The 11,763-nt window shown below is 34.9% G+C and overlaps 1 long non-coding RNA gene across 1 annotated transcript in view; it reads right to left on the bottom strand.

Annotated features, from left to right (window-relative positions):
• Window positions 1-1,690: 1,690 nt before the first annotated feature.
• Window positions 1,691-11,763, bottom strand: part of LOC140689009 (uncharacterized) — a 37,642-nt gene continuing 27,569 nt past the window's right edge. The window contains exon 3 of the long non-coding RNA XR_012063863.1: window positions 1,691-1,802. This is a non-coding gene — a long non-coding RNA (uncharacterized lncRNA). The remainder of the gene's footprint in view (window positions 1,803-11,763) is intronic.

Raw genomic sequence — 11,763 nt, 5'->3', positions numbered from 1 at the left:
CTAAAGGCAATGCATTAATTTACTGAATTCTTTAATTATTACACTGTGGGACCAGTGGTCAGAAATCTTGAGTTTTATTTTTGGCTCTGTCACTGACATAATTTTGCCTTTGAAGAAATCACTTAAGCAAGTGGTGTCTCAGTTCTGTATCTATAAAATACAGACAATAATTTTCTTGGTAAAATGTTCTAATATCACTTACCAACTAACATTTTCCATATAAAACCTGTATTTTCAGCTTTTTGTTATAACTTAAGACCACAGATAAACCTTGGAAATTATTGAAAAGCCAAAATTATTGAAACCTTGGAAATTATTTAACAGCAAGTTATATGTATTTTTTTAACTTCTGTTCATTGGTAATAAAATAATTCTTTAATATTGAAATAATCCAAATCCATAAAATTACCTCTTTTCAATGGTAATCACTTATATACTTGATTGAATTAAGGAAGAAAAAAATTGGATATTATTAAATTTGGTGATACTTGAAAGAAAAATAGTCACATTAAAATATAAACATCTGTTGAACGGTCAATGTAAGAAGAAGGAAAGTCTGATTCAGTATCAGAATGGAATTACATGGCTTCTTCATTTCTAGTAACAGGAAAACCTCCCACCAGCACATGCCTGTTTCTATAGATTTTGCTGGGAAAGAAGGAAGATGAAGGGAAAGATATATTACTAAAGTGTAACTGACACTGCCAGTTGTCCACACAATAGTCATTCCTTTGTTTTTCCTAAGAACAAAACCTCAATTTTATTCTGGGCAGCAAGATTCTTGGATTAAAAAAAAAATTCCCTCCTTTGCAGCTAAGTGTGGTCCTGAGATTGAGTTCTGACCAAAAAGACGACAGCAAATCTGTTGATGTGCTTTCCAGTGGGAATCCCTAAAAGAACAACAGACATCTATCATATCCCTGTTTCCCCTTGCTTTTCCCCGCTTCTCTCTATCTGAAATGTGGACTTGATAACTGAACCTTCAGCAATCATTCTGTGAAAGCCAGTGCGAAGGCTGGCAGAGCACTGACTTAGAAGGAGCCTGGGACCCAGGCACCTTCATAGAATCATCTTACCAGTCCCTGGGATTTCCTGAGTCCTAACTGCAGCAAAATTCCCTTTCTGTGAGAGAAAATAAACCCTTCAACCTTTTAAGCCATTATGAGCAGGTACTACCTGTCAAATGCGATTTCTAAGTGCTACAACACATCCTGCCTCAAAACAAAGACAATCCCAGACCCACATACTTTAAAAGTTTGGGGGGATGAGAAAAGTGTTGCGAGATGTTTTACTGCGTTCACTTGCCAAGTTAAATTTTAAAATCTCATACTGAGAAATGATCAGCTACCCTTAGAAACTCTGCATGGGGTCATGGCCCAAGGGAACTTTCTTCGTCTTCTTTGTAACAGTCCTCCAAACCAAACAGCTCTCCACCGAGCACAAAAATAAGATTCAATTTAGCTTTAAACAACTGTGATCCCAAGTATATGTGACCTGATGAGGAAGTGAGATTGGCTCCTATGGATATTACCTTTTTTTTTTTAATCATTATGAGTTCCTTGAGGGCTGAGATGACCATATTAGTCATTGCGTTCTCAAGTAATAGGCACTCCACAGATGGATGGTGAATGAGTAAGTGATTTAATGTTTGAGTGAATGAAATGGATTCCTACCATTGGAAGTTCTCAGGGACAGACCCTTCAGCAGCCTAAACTCTTGACATGTGGACTGGCGGATGTGAGAGCCGTCAGCAAGCATCAAGCATTCCCAGAGAGCTGAGAGGAGCCAGTTCATCCTTTCCTCTGCCAAAAAAGGTGGTGAGAAAGACGGGATAAGAAGGAAGAGGAGACCCCTTCCCTCTACATTCAGGAACTAGACATTTCCCCTTAAAAAACAGATGATACTGATGGCATCACTGGTTAAACTTTTTAACACTATGACACCAGGAATCTCTGTTTCCTTTTTTTAATGTAGGAAAAAAATCCAGATTCATAGGAAAAATAACTTATAAATTTGATAAAAGAGGGTGTGAAGGGTTAGCAGACAGTCACAAAGTGGAGGGAGGCATTTCTGTCAGGAGGAACATGTCGGCATGCAAAAGCCTGGAGCATCTGAGGAGTCTTCACTACTCCACGCCATGTCTGTGTCCAAGCACAAAATTCCACTCAGATTAGAAAGAGCAATTGCAAATTGAGTCCTTGAAGTGATTTTTGCCTTGAAACACTTTCATCAAAGGAAATCTTTAAATAAAAAGTACAACATGCAAAACAGCAGAAGTGGAACCTCCCTGGTTGAAGAGGAAGGTAAGAGACGCAAGGACCGTCTGCTCCCCATACCTCCATCCACTCCTTTTTCCACGTTGCCCTTGGTGGAGAGAGCACAGTGTGAAAACCACTCAGGACTGTCTCCTTGATCTTCCTACAAACAAACCCATAGGCTGTGAAAATATTCATTTCTTTACTCATTTCTGGGCAGCAGAATAGCCCATTAGCCCCAAACAAGAAGCTTAAAACTTCACAACCAGCACCTAGCCTCCCCTTTCCCTGCCGTGTATTTTACCTGCCTGCTGTTCCATAAAATGAAGCAAGAGACTAAATTATTCTTTTAACATTTGGCTGAGTGTATTCCCTTCATTTGACAGTACACCTTAGTTCGAAAGAAGCGATTTGTTAAATGGATTATGCAAAGTTTAAGCATTACTGACTAACATCTTTCCTCACATATGCCTTTTGTTAACTTCCCAAAACAGCCCTTGGCCATCAGAAAGACAAGGAGAGAGTCCAATTAGCTACCTTGGTCCATTCTCCTTGATCAAACAACCTATTTGGTGATTCACATTCTTTCAGTTTCTCAGGTATAAATGTGATTTAGTGCCTTCCTATCTGGACACCAGATGTTTTATTTGAAAATAGTTACTAGAATATAAATGGAATGAAAACTAATCAGGTTTTTATAAATTCAAATAAGGTAGCTTGTTTCTTTGAGAAAATCTTTGGTGACTGAGCAAGGAAAGGAGTATTTTCATCAGATGAAACTTGGGCATCGCATGAGAAAGCACAGTGCAGTCTTCCCACATAGCTCTGGGCACTCCATAAATATTAAACAGCAACAATAAAACCACCATGGCCATGACCTGCAATACCCCTGGATCCTCTTGGCTTCTTATGAACACTGTCTACCTGTCTAATGGTATAATGTTTGTAAGAGAAAATTGGTAAACTAGAATGGTCTAAGTCTGTACTTAGTAGGAGAGGGAAGTATGGTTCTTGTCAAGCAAGTTTAAAAGTTCAAGTATTTATTTCTAGATACTGATAGTAAATTTAGTCACTTCTCCTGTGTTCAGTTATTTAGTAGGGATAACAAGCTCGGGATATTGCTATTAAAGCAAAGTTCAATTATAAGATCAAATATTGCACGTTTTTCAAATTAACTCATTGTTTGGGGGAAATTGGTGAAGGTGGTCAAAGGGTATACAAACTTACAGCTATAAATGAAAATGTTCTGGGATGTAATGTATAGCTGGTGATTATAGTTAACAATATTGTACTGTATATTTAAAATTTGCTAAGAGAGTAGATCTTAAAACTCCAAAAAAATCTTCATAACTATGTGAGGTGATGGAATTGTTAAGTAACCTTACTGTAGTAATCGTTTGCAATACATACATATACTGAACCATTATGATGTACATCTTAAACTTACTCAATAGTATATGTCAATTATATTTCAATAAATCTGGCGGTGGGGGGGTTACTTATTATATTTGTTTGCTAGGGCTGCCATAACAAAATACCGCCAATTGGGTGGCTTAAACAAGACTTTCTTACAGTTCTAGAAGCTAGATATCTGAGATGGAGGTGTCAGCAGGGTTGGTTCCACCTGAGTCCAGTCTTCTTAGCTTACCTTCTCTCTGTGTCTTCTTCACATGGTCTTCCCTTTATGTGTATTTGTGTCCTTATCTTTTCTTCCTATAGAACACCTATCATATTGGATTAGGGCCAACTCTTAGGATCTCATTTAAACTTAATTATCTACTTAAAGGCATTATCTTCAAATACAGTCACATTCTGAGGTATCAGGAGTTAGAACTTCAACATATGAATTTTAAGAGGGCACAATTTGCCCCACAACACTTGCTTTAACTTGAAGGAGTCTCAGGCTCACTTACTACAAATCTCTCATTTTATATTCAGGGAAATCAGATCGTGAGAGGTAGGATGAATGCACAAGAAGAGATCTGCCATAGGACTGGATGAGGCAGGGACAGATTGAGGACTACAACAGTGTCCCAGATTACGGCCCATTGCTCTTTCTCTGAACCCTTAGAGAAAGAAGAAATTGTTCCACGAAAATCCTGCTTTGTATTCAGTAGAGAGGTAGTGTAAAAACCATTCCATAAGTCTTTGATCACTGCTGATCTATGGATTGGACACAGTGAAGTGTCCAGTCAGAACTGTGCACTTCCTTTTAGTCCCAGAGGTAACTGCACTGACTTCCAGTATTATTTTTGAGCAAACCTATATGGCTTCATTTACCTATCAAAGAGTGTATACATTCTAGGTGTCTTCAAGACAGTCCACTGGGAATGGGAAGAAAATATTAAAATTTCTGTATTATCTTTTTCATCCTAAAGTGAGAGACAGATTAGTTTAGATGCATTAAATGTATGGATTGACACTGGTCAGGTGTCATGTGGCACTGAGGGAAGGATGGATATTTCCCAGAGAGGCACTCTTAGAGTTTATATCATGTGTCTGGTTAAATGAATTTATGGTTTATATCATCTGATTTGAACTAAATTACCCCTCTCAAAAATGAACAAATGGCTTTAAAAGATTCTTTCAAAGAAACTGCAGATTGAAGATAGTATAAATAATACAAGCACAAGTAAATAAGAAAATGGCTGAGCTGAATACTTTCATTCCTAGTATAAGTCCATCATCCGACACAACATGAGGTAAAAGCAATGACGACCTAATTACCTCTGACACATTGAATCACATTCCTTTCATGCTCTTTTTTTTTAAAGGAAAAAAAAACCTTACAAGATTTCATATGACTTATAGAAAAAACTTATTTTTCAAATGTTTATTTTCTCTTTATTTCATCTTTTATACATTTAATTATGGGCATGTGTTCACCATGTGCAACACGTACACAGGATGCTATGGTGTGCCAAACATGAGGAAAGGTGTAAACATGTACATATTATAAATTCTTGCTCAAACTATTTTTTGCTATTGTATCGTATGATCTAAAATGCTTGGTTGCCCTTGGCCACAGGTATTTGGAATACTGAAAGGGCAGAAAAGGTGCTTTCCCACAAGCCGCTGCCCTGCCTTTCTTCTATAGCTTTCTTGTACTCAACAGCAGATCTGTATTGGGGGAGGGCAATTTTTTTTGGATTTTAGCCTTTTATTAAAGTTTAACATACACACAAAAGTTGCATAATTCACAATGACTTTCTCAAAGTGAACACATTCATGTCAGCAACACCTAGATCAAGAAACAGAACAACTCCAAGACACCAGGAGCTCCTCTAGTGGCCCCTTCTACTCACTAGCCCAGCCAAGGGAAACAACTATTGTGTTTTTACACCATAGCTTAGTTGTGCTGTTTTTGAACTATATATAAATGGAATCATGCTGCCTTTTCATTTTTGATTTGTAGGAGTTCTTTATTCTTTCTGGATGCACGCTCTTTGTATTGAAAATACATACGAATTTTTATGTATTGAAAAACATCCTCTTCCACTCTGTGGCTTGGCTTACCCTTTTACTCTTCGTGGTGACTTTTGAGGAGTAGGAGTTCTTCATTTCAATATAGTCTAATTTATCACAAAATTTGTCTTTTATACTTAAGAGTATTTATGTCTTGTTTAAGAAATCTTTGCCTATTGTAAGGTTATAAAAATGTTCTCCTTTGTCTTATTTTTAAAGTTTTACGTTTTGCCTTTAAATTTAGATCTGAAATCCATCTGGAGTTAATTATTTTTTGACATGGTATAAGGTAGTGGCCAAGATTCGTTTTTTCATATGGATATTCCAGTTAACCAGCATCATTGATTTTAAAATACTCACTTCTTCCCACTGCACTGCAGCATTACCTTTTTCATGGGACTGTGACTATTAATTTGGGGTCTGTTTCTGAATTTTCTCTGTTCCATTGGTCTGTTCTTGCATCCTTTATCTCTCCTTGCATCAATGCCACACTCCTTTTTAGCTTTAAGATAGGTCTTCAGTCTGGTAGAGTAACACTTCCATCTTTATTCTTCCTCAAAAGTGTTTTGACTTTTTCGGGTCCTTTGCATTTACATATTGATTTTAGAATCAGCTTGTGATTCTCCATTAAAAATGCTGAAATTCCAGTTGTAACAACATTGAATGTGTAGTTCAAACTGGGTAGAATAGACATCTTCCCATCTATGGCCACGATATATTGCTTCATTTATTTAGGTCTTTAACTTCTCCCAGTAATGAATTGTGGTTTTTCAGTTTAAAGTGTAAATTTTAGTTTTCACATCTTACATTAAATTTATTCTCAGTCATCTGATATTTTTCTGTTGCTATTGTAGACAGTATCTTTTTTAAATGTCAATTTCTAATTATTTGTTGCTGGTGTATAGAAACAGAAATTCATATTAGCAAGAGATCTTTTATCCAGATATCACGTCAAATTCTCTAATTCTAATCCTTTTTTCTTATAACCTGCTACCTTGCTAAATTCACCAGTTAATTTTAATGGCTTGTCTCTAGATTCATTCAAATTTTTGACAAGATCATGTTATCTATAAATAATACATTTTATTTCTTCCTTTCCAATATTCATGACTTGTATGTATGTATGTGTTTGCTATTAATGTACCAACTAAGACTTTCAATTCAATATTGAATAGAAATAGTTATGAGAGACTTCCATGTCTCATTCTCAGTCTCATGGGAAATCTTCTATTATTTCATAATTATGATGCTTGCTTATAGTGTTGTTTTTTTAATTTTTGTAGGTAATCCTTATCAACATCAGAAAATTCTTTTTTGTTTCCATTTTATTAAGAGTTTTATGAAAAATCATAAATCTATTTGAATTTTATCATATACTTTCCCTGTATTTATTTATATAATGAATTACATTTTTTGAGTTTTGCATAATATTAAAAACCCTTACATTACTGGAATAAAGTTGTGATGCGCTATCCTATTGTCATGTTGCTGAGTTCCATTGGCCAATGTTTTGTGTAGGATTTTTATGTCTAAGCTGATGAAAGACATGGGTTTATAATTTTCTTTCTTTTAATGATCTTGTCAGTTTATAGATCAAGATTGTACCACCACAAGAGAGAGTTAGGAAGTATTTTTTCTATTCATATTCTCTGGGAGAGTTGTGTAAGAATCATGATATTTCTTGCTTCCATATTTGTAAAACTCTACTTATGAAGCTATCTCAGTTTTCTGTGATAAGGTTTTTATTAACAAAATCAATTTCTTCAACCAGTATAGGGATATACAAATGTTTTCATTTGTTCTCTCAGTTTTGGTAAGTTGCATTTTTAAAGAATTACGTTTTTTTCTCTAAATTGTTTAATGTATTGGCATGAAGTTGCTTATAATCTTTCATTGTTTTCTTAATGTCAGTTGGGTTTGTAGTAATGTTTCCTGATTCGTTCTTGACATAAGTAATTTGTGTTTTCTCTATTTTTTTTCCTTGGTTGATCTTTCTTACTTTTTTAATTTAATTTCTTTTTATTTAGGAATAGTCAGTTTACAGTGTCGTGTCAATTTCTGGTGTACAGCACAATGCCTCAGTCATACATGAATACACGTATATTCGTTTTCATATTATTTTTCACTGTAAGCTACTACAAGATATCTAATATTGTTCTCTGTGCTACACAGTATAAACTTGTTTATCTATTTTATATACTCCTTGGTTGATCTTTCTAATGGTTTATCAACTTTATTAATGTTTTCTAGGAATCAGCTTTGGGTCTGCTTGATTTAGTCTATTTTACACTCATTTTCTATTTCATTGGTTTCTGCCCTTATCTTTATTGTTTCCTTCCTCTTGCTTGGATTTGACTTGCTGTTTCTGTTTTCTAGTTTCTTGAGGAGGAAGCTTAAATCACAGATTTTCAGTTTTTATTATTCTAATACATGCATTAAAGTCTCTAAATTTTTCTTAGGGAACTGCTTTAGCCGCATGCCACATATTTTGATATACTATATATTATCATTCAGCTCAAAACACTTTCTAATTTCTATTAAAGTTTCTTCTTTACCTGTTGGTTATTTAGGAGGATATCAGTCAACTTAACAGGCAATCGGGCATTTTTTAGCTACCTGTTATTTATTCCTACCTTATTTGCACTGTAGACAGAGAACATATTCTGAATAACTTTAATCTTCTGACATTTGTTGGGGTTAGTTTTTACCCAACACATCATCAATTACGGTAAAGATTTACTGTGCACTTAACAGCATAAATTTGGCTGTTGTTGGATGCAGTGTTCTGTATAGGTCAGTTAGGTTAAGTCATACAGACATTCTATATTTTTAATGATACTGACATGCTTCTATGTTTCTCTTTAGTTCTATCAATGTTTGCTTTATTTTTAAACTATATTATTGGGCACATACAAATTTCAGATTGCAACATCTTCCTGTTGGGCTGATTTATTTATAGTTTTGAAATCTCTCTTAATCTCTGGTGATACTTACCTTAAAGACTATTTTGTCTGGTATTAGTCTAACTACACCAGCTTTCTTTTGTTGTGTTTCTTTTACTTTAAACCATTCTCTGTCTTTACATTTAAGGTGTACCTCTAGAAATCAACATATATTTAAATTTTTGTTTTGTAATCTCACAATCTTGGTCTTTTACTGACAGTATTAAATCCATTTACATTGTAATTAATGATATAACGGGTTTAAACATAACATCTCATTATTTTTTATTTGACCCATCTGATTTATGTTTTTTCTCCTTCCTTCATTTGGAATCTAATTAAGTGTATGGTAAATATTTTCTCTATGCCTCACATATCTACTGCACTCTTATCCTTATTTCCATTCTTTTTTCTATGTATGCTTTATTTTGAGATGTTTTCCATTAATTGGCCTTCTAAGTTCTTTAATCCTGTCTTGTCCTGTCTGTCTTTGATCTATGTTAAATCCATCTATTGTGTACTTAATTTGATATATTATATATCTTATTTTTGAAATTTCCATTTGCTTTTTTCTTGATTCCAATTCTCTGGTGAAAATTTTCCATTTTTAATCTCTATTTTTTTTCTTTTCTTGAGCATAATAATTAAGGTTATTTCCAAATGCCTGTTATTTAACCACAATATCAAGATCATCTGATAGTCTGTTTCTGAAGTCTGATTTTTCTCTTGGAGTTTGGTTATATGATCGTGTTTCTTGACATACATAGTGATTTTCATTTGAATGACAGACATGATGGCCAGATGTTGTTATCTTTCACCAGAGAATGTCAATCACTTCTACTAGGTATAATGGACTCAGGCGGATGGTGATCTCCTTTATCTAGTTAGGGGCTAAGCTAAGTCAAGGCTGTACTGCAATTTTAGTAGGACGGTCTAGCTCTAATTTAACCTGGTTTCTAGAGCAAGGCATGTGTAAAAGCCAAAGGTTTTAACTGAGAGCTAATGAGTCTTTGTTTCTCCAGAACCAAGAGGCTCTGGGAAATCTCTCTCTGTATTTGTGAGCCTCACAGATGCCTTCAGAATTTGGCATATACCTTGAGGAGAAAATAATCATGTATTTGAGACTCCTTGAACCAAAAATTTCAGCCTATTCTTGGAACTGACAAAATCCTTCAGACAAAACGAGAATGAAATGTGTTAGCTAATCTCTAAAAGGTTCTCTCCTCTCCAGAACTTTTATCCTGTTTCTCACTGCTTCTTCATTTTTAAAAAATGTCTTTAAACATATGGATTTTTGTGTGTTTTACCCATCTTTTGGGGTTGTTCTCAGCAGGAGTGCAAGTTTGACACAAACTATTCCATTCTACCCCATAGTGGGAGTCCTCAGTCTCTGCTTGGGAAGCAAAGGAAGTAGCAGTCTTAATTACTTGCTACCTGAAAAGAGTTTTTAATTTGTAAATTCCACTAAGGAGTTTTTCTTCTTTGGTTGTTTTATGAGGAAAGAATTACTTTAGGGCCAAAATTCATTTTTAAAACCCTGCTTGTTTACAGGCTGAGGGCAACATGGAATAGCAAAGTTGAATAATCCTTTTGTAGTTTGAAATCTAGCCAGGCATAGGGTAATTATAAAAAGCAACCAGTTAAATGAATATAAAGCAAGCCGACAAGAAATCTGCAGAACACGGTGACTTGTGTAATGTTCTCTTCTCACTGTCAAGTAGAAACTCTCTGCTGTATTAACTAAATGTCAAATAGAGTAGTCGAGAACACTGTGGGCTTCTTAAATATACTACAGACATCATTTGTCAACTTTCTCTACAACAGGAGTAAGTTATTCATAAAAACACTTTTTCATTATATATTAATTCTGATCTGAATTTCATTAGGATATGAAAATTACATAGAGTAAAATACTTATTCATATGAATATATCTCTGAGGATGCTATTTTGAAATTACTATTTATCATATTTTTAATAGGAGAATGATCTTTTCCTTCAAGTGTTTAAAGATGCTCAATGAATCTTAGAATAATGTATTAAAATTTTCCTGTTAACATAAATAAATTCTGCTCTTCCACCTTATTTTTACTTATAATCAGTAATAATAAAAATATTAGTAAATTTAATGCCATACTGCATAAAGGTTGTTAAATGCACACTCTGGGTCAGAGCTTACTGCTTGTATGTATCACCTCAGTGAGTCACTGCATCAGCTGTGTAACATGTGTTCCTAACTTATTTTTATAGATAAGGAAACTAAGTTTAGGCTATTGCACAGGTTTGTTTGACACCAAAGCTAATACTCTTAACCAAAACTATATGCTGTCTCTGAGGATAAATGAAAGCTGATGTATTGATTTCTAATTTAATAGGTACTTATTTCTTGTCCAAATTTCATCAGATGGACAGACAAATAAAGAGAGAAAAGTGCAGGTCAAACTTATCATTTCTATCACTGTCAAAGGGTCAGATGTTGGACGCAGAGAAAAGCCTGCAGCGAAAATGAATTTCTGGGATTATCTGAAAATCACAATTTTCTATCCCATCTCTATCCAAAAGGAACTAAAAAAGCTGATTTTTTTCCCCATCGCTCCTCTTTTTCCCAAAATGGCCTTTCTGTCTCCAATTCCTTGCTTCTTCTTCAGAGCCTAATGAACTAATCTGATCCCAGCAACCTGGAGTCTAATAAGAGGTAACTGTGTTAATCCAGTCAACTGTCAAACTGGGTCTGTTGGGTTGCATATAGTGATAGATGATTGCCTGGATAGCATCGCTAGCACACAGAGCGACCTCTGCCCACCCTTGCCTCCATTCCCCTCTCACCTAGGCGTTCAATTATTATCACCATCATTGCTGATTTTGCTGCTGCTGCTACTGTTACTATTACTGTTCATGTGTCTTAATTAATACTTTCATTGTACGCCACTTAGCCAAACATGTCTACCTGACTGATATTTCCCCACCATATGCCTCTTTCTTGTTAGTCTTAATAGAGATATCAAAGACTCAAATCTCATCATAAATTAATTCTACTTCCTCTGGGATACTTAGAAGTTTTAGGTCTCCAGAAGAGCATCTGCTATAAATTTACTTATTCTTT

Source organism: Vicugna pacos, chromosome 24, assembly GCF_048564905.1.
Source record: "Vicugna pacos chromosome 24, VicPac4, whole genome shotgun sequence".
NCBI classification, from domain to species: Eukaryota; Metazoa; Chordata; class Mammalia; order Artiodactyla; family Camelidae; genus Vicugna; species Vicugna pacos.
Note: the sequence above shows the minus strand (reverse complement) of the source record. Positions and strands in the feature narration are given on the sequence as shown.